We start from the raw sequence: 12,680 nt of genomic DNA on the forward strand, positions 1-12,680 counted from the left end.
ACAGACCTGCATTGGCAAACTCACCCCTTTCCTCCATAACCTTTAAGCCCCTGAGTCACAGTAGTTGCCCTGAATTGCTTACGCAGGTCTGGCTTATCACTGACAGTTGTCCTCAAAACCCTTGGTTCAAATATTACCAGCACTAAATCTGGAGGAGGGAGTCCTGGCATTCCAGAGCCCTTGCCTCATTTTCTAGCGGGATCCCAGCAGATGGCCTGATTTATCTAATCAGATGCTGAGCGCGGGCCTCACGGACCCAGCCCTCCTTTCCACAAACAAGTCTGGTGGTCTCCTTTTTTATGACTCCACTTGAGAGGCCTGGAAAACATTCTCCCTGATAATGCAGGTGATAAAACCAGATCATCTGGTGGAACGAACAATCAGAAATTCCACTGGGCGGACACGGGGCTTAGAGAAGAGTTGAGATTGCGGATGATGTTTTCCAGTAGATGAAGGTAAATGAAGGAATTGAATGGAGGGTGGGGGGGTCCAAAGGAGAGGGCAAGTCCTCCACTGCATGAGCTGCTGATGCTCGGCTTCAGAAATTGGGGAGTCATTATAATGGTCAGAAATGTGGTCTAAAAGTAGAAGATACCATGTGGGAAGAACATGAATTTTGGAGCCAGGCAGAGGGGTAAAGAGCAGTGCCATAATGCATGTGCTTAACAGACAGCACATGGAGTGTGTTCTGTGTGTCAAGTCCTGCAAGAGATGCTGGGGACAGAGTGTGAATGTGGGATGGTCCCTACCTCCAAGGGCCTCGCAGTCCCACGTGAAATGTGGGTACAGAGATGTAACGTGGCAGTGCCCTGCACTGTGCCTTGGGGAAGGAGCTCTGGCCGCCTCCTCCAGTCGTGAGGAGGGGAAGATGCCCCCAGAGAGCCCGTGCTTGAGTCACATCTTCTCGTGCCCTTGAGAGCCGCAGGCAGTGAGGGCTGAGTGTGCCACGGCCCCCAGGTTCCAGAAAAACTGGCCCAACCGCTAGGCACTCAGACTGGAGCGTGGAGCGCACTGTGCCAGCATGGGAAGGGGTGTGCCAGGGCAGCAGGGGACAAAAAACCCCGACGGCCATGGCGGGGTGTGGTGTGGTGACTGGCAGAGCCTGCAGAGCTGACACGGTGGCTTGGGGGCAAAGCAGACAGGGCTCTCAGAGCCACCCCCCCCCCACCTTCCCTTCACAAATGAGACGTGAGCCGACAGTGCTCAGCTGTGGGGAGCAGCCCGGACCGTGACGTGGGACCCTCAGCGTGTGGGACCCTTGGGGCGTGGGAAGCAGGTGTTGCTGCATGCAGAGCACCACTGGGTCCAGGTGCTGTGGGTGAGAGGCTCATCTCTCGGGGCTGTCCCTTCACCTGTCTATGTGAGAATTGGACACACTCTGTGGCTCCCAGACCTGCCTGTGAATCTGAAGTGCTTGGGGGCCTTGCTGAAAACATCAGTTCCTGACTGGGTGGTGGCTCATGCCTGTAACCCCAGCACTTTGGGAGGCTGAGGCAGGAGGATGGCTTGAGCCGGGGAGTTTGAGGCTGCAGTGAGCTATGATTATGCCACTGCAGTCCAGCCAGGCAACAGCAAAACCCTGACTCAAAAAACATGTATTACATATATATAAATTCCCTGTCCTTTTGTGGGTCATCGGCATGATGCTGGGGCGTTCACACTCATGTGTGAGACATGCCTCTCTCAAAACTTGTTAAGATGTCAGCACATGACCCATCTCACATGAAAAAATTAAAAAGAAAAAACAAACAAAAAGAAAAATACATATGTAAATTCTTCCCAGGCTCCTTCCCTTGATTCCCAAAGTGCTAGACCAGAAAATTCACAAGGTATGAAACTCCCCGTAGTTGGTACTTTGGCGGCCAGCCCAGGCCAATCCTGGGACAGGGGCCACTTCAGAACGATCACCCAGAACCCTGTTAAAATGCAGGACAGGAGAAGGCCCAAGCGCCCTGATTGCTAATGAGCCCCCAGGTGACTCTCAAGCTGCTGACCCCCGATCTCTCTCAGACGCCCCAGATGCTCTCTGAGGTCCCTTCGAAGTCCAACATTTTATGAAGCCTTTGGGAAAGTAATCAGTTACCAATGGCAAAGAGCGGAGATGTAAATGTGAAAAGTGATACTATCTGGTCTAATTTCAAATGGCTATCACTGTCTATAATCTATAAGACTCTTGCTAGGGAATGAGGCTCATGTTTGCGTATTAAGGAAGACAAAGGTTGTTTTTGTATCATAATATATGAGAAAGAAATATTTTTTTTTTTGAGACGGAGTCTCGGTCTGTCGCCCAGGCTGGAGTGCAGTGGCCGGATCTCAGCTCATTGCAAGCTCCGCCTCCCGGGTTCACGCCATTCTCCTGCCTCAGCCTCCTGAGTAGCTGGGACTACAGGCGCCCGCCACCTCGCCCGGCTAGTTTTTTGTATTTTTTAGTAGAGACGGGGTTTCACCATGTTAGCCGGGATAGTCTCGATCTCCTGACCTCGTGATCCGCCCGTCTCGGCCTCCCAAAGTGCTGGGATTACAGGCTTGAGCCACCGCGCCCAGCCAAGAAAGAAATATTCTTTTATCCAAAATAAAATGAATCCATACTCTAGGTAAGAACTTTGGAGCTGTGTTTCTCTTTAGTTTCTGTATGGTAGAATTTTTTTTTGTTAATTATCTTTTTCCCCTGTCTTTCGGTAGCAGCAACACGATGGGTGAATCTCAAATGCATTGTGCTAAGTGAAAGGAGCCAGGCTCAAGACTGCACACTGTATGGTTCTATTTCTGTGAGTGTCTAGAAAAGGCAAACTACATGGAGGGAGAAACGTGAGGGATGGACAGAGGTTTGGAGAAGGGAGCATTTGATGACAAAGGGGCAGCACCCAGAATGTGGGTTGATATGGAGCTTTTCTGTCTCTTGCTAATAATAGTGGTGATTACACAACTCTGCATTTATTAACGACACACCAAATAACACACCAAAAATGTGAGTTTTATTGTATGTAAATTAAAAGATAAAATATTTTTTAAAAGAGTAAGAAAACGAAGTCAAAATAAAATAACAGATAAGTAGGCAGTAGCCAAAGGAGAAGGAGGACAATGGTGGTTATCAAGCATTTTCTAACAACAGAAAAGGTGGAGTTCTATTTAAAGCGTGTCCTATTCAGGAACATTTCAAATAAAGATAAGAGGGGAAAAAAGCTATACATCACAGCCAGTTCAAACCCCCTCCCCATGCCCACCGCTCCACCCTTGGCTCATAACCTTTTTTCTTAGTTGGCCAATGTGGTGTTTGCTTGTTTTATCATAGCAGAACCAATTCAATATAATGCTGACTTCAAGAATGTTTTTCTCCCATATATATAGACTGCTTTTCAGTCTAAATGCAAAATAGATACAACTTTTGGTCCTGTCCTTGGGCTGTGCCACAGATACTGAGCAGTCACCCTGGAAGACAGGCGGCCTGCTTGCTCAGCTCACCGGGAGCCTGCCTTTAGAAGGCTGCCCACACACCTTTCCTCTCTGCTTCCACCTGGGGCAGCCTGCGGGGCTGTTAGCTGCTTCCTACCTGCAGAGGCGCATGGGGTAATGACAGGCACATGGTGCAATGGGAGCACACCGTCTCGGCCGTGAGTCATGCCATGCTCTTGGGTGTGAAGATGACCTAAGAATACCAGGAAAATATTGGCATGTGCAGTTGGCACATGAAAGTTAGTAACCCGCGAGTGAGGTCATCAGTATAGACAAGTAACTCTTGTAATTGCCAGTCATCATGTAATCCTGGTAGCTCAGTTGTTATCCCCTATGCTAATTGTCACTCTCTAACCATGTAAGGGGAGGCCACCGCCACAGCATCCGTTACTTCTTCCACACTGTGTGAGGGTGATGCTCTGGGCGTTGAAACACTGCATGTCAGCGGTGCTAAATTCGAAAGAGCGTTTCATGCCCATTCGAGGCCTGACAGCCAAAGCTCTCTGCACATGGAGCCTGTGACTCCAGAATCTGCTTCCTCCTGGCCCCTTCCTCAGGTGCAGTCTGGGCTCAGGGCCCTGAATTCATCCACAATCAGACTCCAAGACTTCTTAGAGGACAGGCAGGCTTAGGAAATCACGTCAGTCTATTACACAGTGATTCACATTTAGGCAAATGAAATGTCTTTATTGCTAAAAGCACAGAGGTAATAAAAGGCTTTCCCAGAAAATCAACTTTTCCAACACATGCCAGGCAAAATCATATCCAGACTATAAAAAGTTTGGGCTAAAAGCCATTGAGCACAACTGCCCATGTGCTGCCTATTTTTAGAATAAGAAGCAGGGGTTTTCAGACACTGATACTATGGGTGGGGAAGAAGAGATCATCCACTTTTTCTCTGCTTTAAAATGTACACCTACCCCAGTCAAATCATTTCAGATAAAACTATATAATAGCATCTTAGAATTATAGGTGGTACCTTCTGGGATCTGAAAATTTGTCTATGGAGATAAAGCATGACAGAAACCAGTGGCTTCCCAGACTTCGCCTTCACTCCTGAATCTAATGCGGTCCTGACCCACTTTCAGTTCTCCTGCCCTGTGGGCTGTGCCCCAGACAGTTCTCGAAATTTCTGTCAGGATCACCGTCAGACCACATTCCGTACAAGGAAAGCTAGGTCTTGATTTCTTCAGATTATTTCCCTGGCAGACTTTTTTTTTTTTTTTTTTGAGACAGAGTCTCACTCTATCACCAGGCTGGAGTGCAGTGGTGCGATCTCGCCTCACTGCAACCTCCGCCTCCCGGGTTCACACCATTCTCCTGCCTCAACCTCCCAAGTAGCTGGGACTACAGGCGCCCGCCGCCACGCCTGGCTTATTTTTATATTTTTAGTAGAGACAAGGTTTCACCATGTTGGCCAGTGATCCGCCCACCTCAGCCTCCCAAAGTGCTGGGATTACAGGCGTGAGCTACCCCGCCCGGCCCCTGGCAGACATTTTTAAAAAGCATTCGGCTAGACGGTTTTTTCCAAATGTCACTTTAAAGGTGTACGCTCTCCTTCCTTTTCTAACTGTTCTGTATCGCGTAAGCTCACTTGCAGGAATACCTGGAAGGGATATAATCTCGGCCACCGGGCAACATGCCTGTGATGTCACAGTTTGTCTTCTTCATCTTTGCCTTTACTCACCTCCTCTTTTGTTTGTTTCTTTTTAGGTCAAGGTTATTGAGGCATAATTGACATACAAGTCATTGAATATTGACAAATGTATACAGCCATAGAACCACCAGAATCATGCCATAGAGCAGGTCCGTTACCCCAGAAACTTTCCTTGTACCCTCTCAGTTAGTCCCTCCCCTCCACTTCCAGCCCTGGCAGCCACTCGTCTGTTTTCTGTCTTTAGTTTCGCCTTTTCTAGAACGTTGTAAAAATAGCATCAGACAGTAAGTAGCGTTTTGTGTCTGGCTTCCTTCACATAGCAGAATGCCTTTGAGATTCAGCTTTACTGCTGCACACATCGGGCACTTTGTTCTTTTTTATTGCCGAATAGCAATCCCAGGAGTAAGCTAATTTAATAAAACCAGGATGAACATTCTCATACGGGTCTTGGTGTGGACATAGGCCTTCATTTCTCTTAGGTATATACCTAGGAGTGAGATTGCTGGCTTCTGCGAACTTTAGAAGAAACTGCCAAACTGTCTTCCGAAGAGGCTGTACCCTTTTGCCTTCCGGCTGGCAGCCAATGGAATTCAAGGTGCCATCCTTCCCAGCTCTTGGCGTGGCCCCTTTTTCTGTGTATATTCACCATTTTAGTCCATCACAGTTACAGCTCTCTGTGGATTTAATTTGCTTTTCCCTAATGACCACTGAAGTTCAGCATCTTTTCATGTGTACAACTTCTTTGGTGAAGTGTCTGCTCAAATCTTTTGCCAAATTTTGCAGTTCGGTTGTTCATTTCTTTAGTATTGAGTTTTGAGAGTTCTTTATATGTTCCAGAAGAAGTTGTTTATCAGATAGGTGTTTTGCAAATATGTTTCCCAGTCTTTCCCCTGCCTTTTTATTTTTAACAGTATCTTTTGACAGTCAAACCTTTTTAACCTAGCCAACTTTTTCTTTTATAGGTTGCAATCTTCATGTCTTATCTAAGAAACCTTTGCCTAATCCAGACTCACAAAGATTTTCCCCTGTGTTTTCTTCTAGAAGCGATATAGCTTTCGCTCTTACATTTAGGTCCATTTTGAGTTAAGTGTCTGCATATCAGGTCACATAAAGGTGAAGGTGTGTTTCTTTACATGTGGATGTTATTTACTTTTTATTGACACTAGTGCTACAGTCTGCACCAAATAATTTTGGAGGGCAGAAATTCTAAGGGTCCATATTCATTCTACCTCATATAACTGAAATTCTTAATAAATAGTACCCAGGGGTGGGACAAATGTTTTATATACTAAATAAGAAGATAGAGATAGAAGGTGTCCAATTTAACCTCAGCTCTGTGTTGCATGGAATAGGCTGCTGATAGCTGTGTGCGTAATATACTGTACAAATACTAGCCTTTACATTATTATTACCTTGGAACATGCTACTAATTTCTTCTTGCCAGGGTAGTGTAAAAATTGCTCAGAAATGCTAACTCACCATCCTTAAGAACAATGAATATTTCTAAATTGTGGCTGGTGGAATTATTTTTCTAGAGCCTAAAAAGTAGTCCTTTCTGCCTTTTGGGACATTTTACATATTTCAAATGTGTGGCAAAGAGCTCACAGAAATTAACTAGGCCTTAGGTTGGAATCCCCGGAGGATCACCAGGAATTGCAGCCTTGGACAGGCCTTGAAGGTCTGGAACACACTGCGGAAGGGAGGGAGGGTCCGCCCTGGGGAATGGAGAGGATATGGGCGTCTGCTGGGCGCCAGTGCCCATAAAAGGTGAGACAGGAAGAGTCCGCTTAGGAAGGAGAAGGGATTTCCTACTATTCAGATTTCGGCTGGTAAGTCATGAAAAGCTCATTCTTATTCTACCGGTAAAATACTGTACTGTAGATTAAAAATCCTGATGTGTAGTGAAGCAAGTTTTATCCTAGGCAACATTGTTTTTATCCTTCTCGGATAAATGAAACTCTTTCTATTCCCTTACCCAAGGCATATTTTAAGGTTAATGACCAATGAATGGAAACCACAGGGTTGTGTGATGTGGGGCCCTGATGAATCATCCATCTGTCCACCTTTGTTGAAGTCTGAAGCTGTAGAGCTACACTGCATGTGTCCGTATCTGAACATCTTTTGCCTCTTTTCTCAGAAGTGAAATTCCCCAATTCATGAATGCTGGAGTGTCAGGACCCTGAGCGCATTCTCTCCACAGTCGTGGTATTTGAGTAATGTGGGTTCAAGTCTGGATTTGTTGTCTCCGCCTTTTCAGACTGCAGCTTCCAAAACCAACCCGGATGTCCCATGTGCACTCCAGCCATGACTTCAGACAGGGAAAAGCAATGTGCAACACCCCCGTCCTCACAGTAATCAAAATGGATTCTGTCTTGTAGATATCACTGAAGTATAAGGCCAAGACTGATTTAATTAGAAATAATATTTAACCCACATAAATACTGTGTGTTCCTGTGCATGACCCAGTAAGCCAGACCTTTCGACTGAGCTCCAACTCCACGCTTAAGATGTTTTTCTTATTGAAAGTCACCTGTCTCTTCCCTCAAGAATGCCAGGATGGGGGTTATGGTGGTCTCGTGCAGTGGTTCTCAAACTTTTATATACCAAGGCGTCTCCTGGGGATCAGTTGAAATGCGGATTTGGGAGTTCTGGGGCCAGGCCTGAGACTCTGCATTTATAGCAAGCCCCCAGGTGACGCTGACACAGACCTCCCTTGGAGCAGCAAGGGCCTGGTGGAGTCAGCCAACTCCCTAGAGCTGAGTGCACCCCGGCCAGCCCTGACACTGGTCCCATCTGAGCCCCTGTCCTCTCTCCTCTCCACTGGAGTTCATGTCACTGCATGCAGTTGCTGTGGAGATAAAATGAGAGAAACCATGTTTAAAACTTGTAACAACACATCATCTCAAAAGATACAAACAGTTAAACGATACTGTTCATTATCCTGCTTCCTAGGAAGTAGTACCTTTACATGGTCTGGTGGTGGGATCAGGGCGGGGGACAGGGGACACGACATTACCACTCTGGTCCACAGCGTCTGCTGGCTTCTGAGAAGTACTTTGTGGAAATATTGTTCTCAAGGATGTTAGAGGAATATTAGGAGCTTTAGAAATTTTGAAGCTTTTGAGATTTATGCAAAGACATTTAAACTAGACTCTTTTCACTTTCTGGGAGTAATTTTTATTTTTAATGTCACTTATCACAAAAGGAAAGAAAGAGATGAAAATAACTTTTCCCGTCGGGACTTTCTGACTGAGGATGGAAGTTGATAAGGACGATGATTAGCACAAAGGAAAACCCTTGGCATGTACCTGGTCCTCCCAGCTGCTCTTTCTAGATGCACTTCCTTAGTGGGCAGGAAATCCTGGGGAAAAGCTCCATCCTGATGACCAAGAGTGGCCTCCTGGGGCCACGCTGTAAATGTCCATTTAATCCCAGCAATGCAGGCTTTGCATTGTGCACAGCGGTGAGGGCTCCATCTGGGAGGACTAAGGTCTAACTCACATTCTGTCCAGGCTCTTCCCAGCCCTCTCTCAGCGGGGAAGCTGGATGGAATTCTGTGAAATGTCCCGTCTCCTCAGAAGCTCAGGACGGACTGTTTAGAAGTGATGCCATCTTGACACTCACTAGAATGGCTACAGCCCAAAACATGGAAAAATCACAAGTACTGGTGAGGATACAGAGGAATTGGAACCTTTGCGCATTGCTGGTGGGAATGTAAAAGGGTGCAGTCAGTGTGGAAAAAGAAATTTAGTGATACTTGTACACACATATTTACAGCAGCACTATTTAGCAGTTCCACTCCTAGGAACACACCCGAAAGAATTCAGAACAGAGACTCAAGTGGTCACTCGTACACACATATTCACAGCAGCACTATCCACAGTAGCCAAAAGAGAGACACCACAGATGTCCAGGAACAAATGAATGAACCCATTGTGGTCCATCCGTACAGTGGAATATTATTCAGCCATCAGTGAATGAGGTAATGAATCCCAAAAACATGACCACTGAAAGAAGCCAGACACAAAAGGTCACACGTTGTATGATTGATTCTATTTATCGGTAAATCCGTAGAGACAGAAAGCAGAGTGGTGGTTGCCAGGGGCTGGGAGGAAAGGGAATGGGGAGTGATTGATTCATGGGTTTGGGACTTCCTTGTGGGGTGAGGAAAATGTTTTGGAACTACATAGAGGTGGTGGCTGCACAACATGGTGAATGTATTAAAAGCCACTGAGTTGTATCCTTTAAAATGGTTAGCTTTAAAGTTAAGTGAATTTCACTTCAGTAAAAAGAAAAGGTTACAGCATGCTCCAGAAAAGGAAAGACTAGAGTTTTTTATTCCAAAGTCAGACTCCCTAACCAAGAAATAAAGATGAGAAAGGAGTTTACTGACAGTGAAAGGAAAATGAGTACATGATGTGGTTAGCCACTTTCCCCCATCAAAGGGAATTGAGGAAGGGTTAACGAATGCAGATAAGAATGTGGTTTTTATCAATAGGACGTGCATATTTCCATTTTGGTTAGTAGCAGATGTTCCCTTTGAGTTGGCTGTATGAAATAATCCCACTGGTCACTGCTGCTTGTTTGGTTGGCTAAAGAATAATAATCCCACTGGATAGATATGTAGTTTATGGGCAGTAAAAGTTCACAGTCCCGATAAGAAACATTTTATCCCCCAGAAGACAGCCGATAGACACTAACAAACTGCAAGCCTCAACATAGTGAGGGGAATGTAGAGCTTCGTGGCATAGTATGTAATCTTAAGAAGGTTATAGTCTAGCATAGCCACAGACTAAACAAAAATGAGTACCACTGGGAAGGACCCACAAAAGTTGGAATCAAAACATGCTTTGTTCCCAAACTTACAACAGATGTCGGGTAGTAAACCACTAAGCGTTGGAGATAGGACGAGCCTGGGATATCGTGCGTCCAGGGCCAGGGCCACCCATCTTCCGTGAGTCTCCTCACCTAGGTGGAAAGACAGTGGCGGCCGGGCGCGGTGGCTCAAGCCTGTAATCCCAGCACTTTGGGAGGCCGAGATGGGCGGATCACGAGGTCAGGAGATCGAGACCATCCTGGCTAACACGGTGAAACCCCGTCTCTACTAAAAATACAAAAAAATCAGCCAGGCGAGGTGGCGGGCGCCTGTGGTCCCAGCTACTCAGGAGGCTGAGGCGGGAGAATGGCGTGAACCCGGGAGGCGGAGGTTGCAGTGAGCTGAGATCCGGCCACTGCACTCCAGCCTGGGCGACAGAGCGAGTCTCCGTTAAAAAAAAAAAAAAAAAGAAAGAAAGACAGTGGCAATAGCTTCCACTGTAGAATGTTCTCCAAAGACACTTAACGTGCCCAGGCTTCACTATGACTTAGGAGGCCTGAGATCAGGCTGCCTGAGGTGACTACTGATATGGCATTGACGGGACCCCTCTGGGACACATGGAGGGGTAGAGGAGAACCCACCATCTCTAAAACTCTGACTTCGGTCCAGATCAGGTTGCCCTGTGGGAGATTTCCCAGCTCCCCTTGGTTTGAGGGGACAGGGGTCCCAAGATTCAAGATACATCGTCTTCCATCCACAGCCTTAATCTGCGTGGTTAGTTTCCACCCCAAACAATCGTCTGAACTACTTCCCCTGATGCCTGGAGTCTCACATCTCAAGGAATTGCCAGTTAGGAACCGTAATGAATTTGGAGATGAGATCTCCCCACACCCCTCCATGCTCCTGCCTCGATGACATGAACGTTGTACCCTGGGCTGCGTTTTTAAGTTCCCATTTCACTTCAGCTGTGTGGATTGCTGAGAATGGCATTATGAACATTCTGTGAAGACAGACACTTCTCAGCTGAACAGTTTACGCAGGAAAAGTTACCTGGAGGCAACAGAAGAAAAGCCTAGAAAAATGGCTCAAGTCCGCCTCAATCTCAGGGTGAGACAGGAATTTGACATTTCATAGCAAATGGGGCTTGGCAGGTAAAGGTGCCATGTGATGAATCAACAGTAGACTCATTCGTCGCAAGAGGAAATCGGGACATACATTTTTTTAAGTTTGGGCTAGCCTGTAAAATGTTAAAATAGGACTATAATACAATAGTTAGTTCCATCCATAGGAGAGACAGAACTCTCCCTCCCCTCTTTTCTAATTTTTAAAACATTTTTATTGTGGTAAATTTATTTTTAATTTTTTTAACGTAACATTTTAAATTTTTTGTTAAAATATATGCATAAAAATTTATGCATAAAAATATGCATACGTCCTCGCTTATGAGTGGCAGCTGAACAATGTGAACCCGTGGACGGGGAGGGGAACACCACACCCCTGGCCAGTGGGCGGGTCGGGGGGAGGAAGAGCATCAGGACAAACAGCAAATACAGGCTGGGCTTAACACCTAGGTGATGGGTTGATATTTTATTGTATTAAGTTCCAGGGTACTAATAAAATAGTAACATCGTGGTTACCCTTTGGGTCATATTGACGTGTCTGATTCAGTGGCATTAAGTTCTTTCATGTGGTTGTGCAGCCTTCACCACCAATCCATCTCCAGAACTTTCTCATCTTCCCAAACCGAAGCTCTGCCCTCATGACACACTGACTCCCCCTGCCCCTCTCGGCCCGGCCGGCAGCCCTCATTCTACTGTCTGTCTCCATGGATTTGACTGCTCTAGGGACTGCATCTAAGGGGACTCTATACAGGATTTGTCCTTTCGTGACTGGCTCATTTCACTCAGTACAGAATCCTCAAGGTTCTTCCGTGTCACAGCCGAGGTGACTACTTCCTTCCTCTTTAAGGGCTGAGTGCTGTTCCATTGTGTGGGTGTCTGTCCATTGTTCGACACTTGAGTGCTTTCCACCTTTCGGCTGTTGTGGATCACGCTGCCGTGCACAGGGCGTACCAGTGCTAGCCCCTGCTTTCTACATACCCAGAGGTGGAATCGTGGGACCCTGTAGTGATTCTCTTTTGTCATGTGTTAAGGAGCCGCCAGAGTGTTTTCCAAAGCAGCTACACCATTTCACATTCCCACCAGCAGCACACAGAGGTTCTGATTTCTCCACATCCTCACAAATACTTACAATTTTGTTTTGTTTTTTTTTTTTTAAATAATAGCCATCCTATTTAGTTCGGACAAACATTTTTATATGTTTCAGACGCTCTTTTTTTTCCCTCCGTGTGAACAAAAGGAGAGATTAACCACTTAAACATCTGAGGGTCATTTTGATATCTGAATGCAATATACATTTCCACACCTACTGTATGCATTATATTGAGGAAAACAGAGATAAAATTGTAGAAACTCATTTGGAAAATTTTTTATACTGAAAAGGCCTTTTAAAAAAAAAACCAAATAAGTTAATTATTTCATCCCAACCCAGTATTATCATTTCACAATGACATGACTTTAGAAATTTTGGATAATTTTTTTCTCACATTCCGTATTTCTCTTCTTAAACTCTATGACTTCTTTTGTTAGCTATCACGGCAGTAGATGGTGGTTTACATATAATGTTCCCTCTAGATTATAAACTCTTTAAAAACCAAAACAAACAAAAAAGTAGTTTTGAAAGTAACCATAACTG

General features: G+C 45.7%; 1 protein-coding gene across 1 annotated transcript in view; it reads left to right on the forward strand.

Moving 5' to 3' along the window:
• The window catches only part of COL4A2 (collagen, type IV, alpha 2), a 205,673-nt gene that overhangs the window by 111,307 nt on the left and 81,686 nt on the right, over positions 1-12,680 (forward strand). The gene's annotated exons all lie outside the window — the stretch shown is intronic.

Source organism: Colobus angolensis, unplaced genomic scaffold, assembly GCF_000951035.1.
Source record: "Colobus angolensis palliatus isolate OR3802 unplaced genomic scaffold, Cang.pa_1.0 Scaffold13, whole genome shotgun sequence".
NCBI lineage: Eukaryota > Metazoa > Chordata > Mammalia > Primates > Cercopithecidae > Colobus > Colobus angolensis.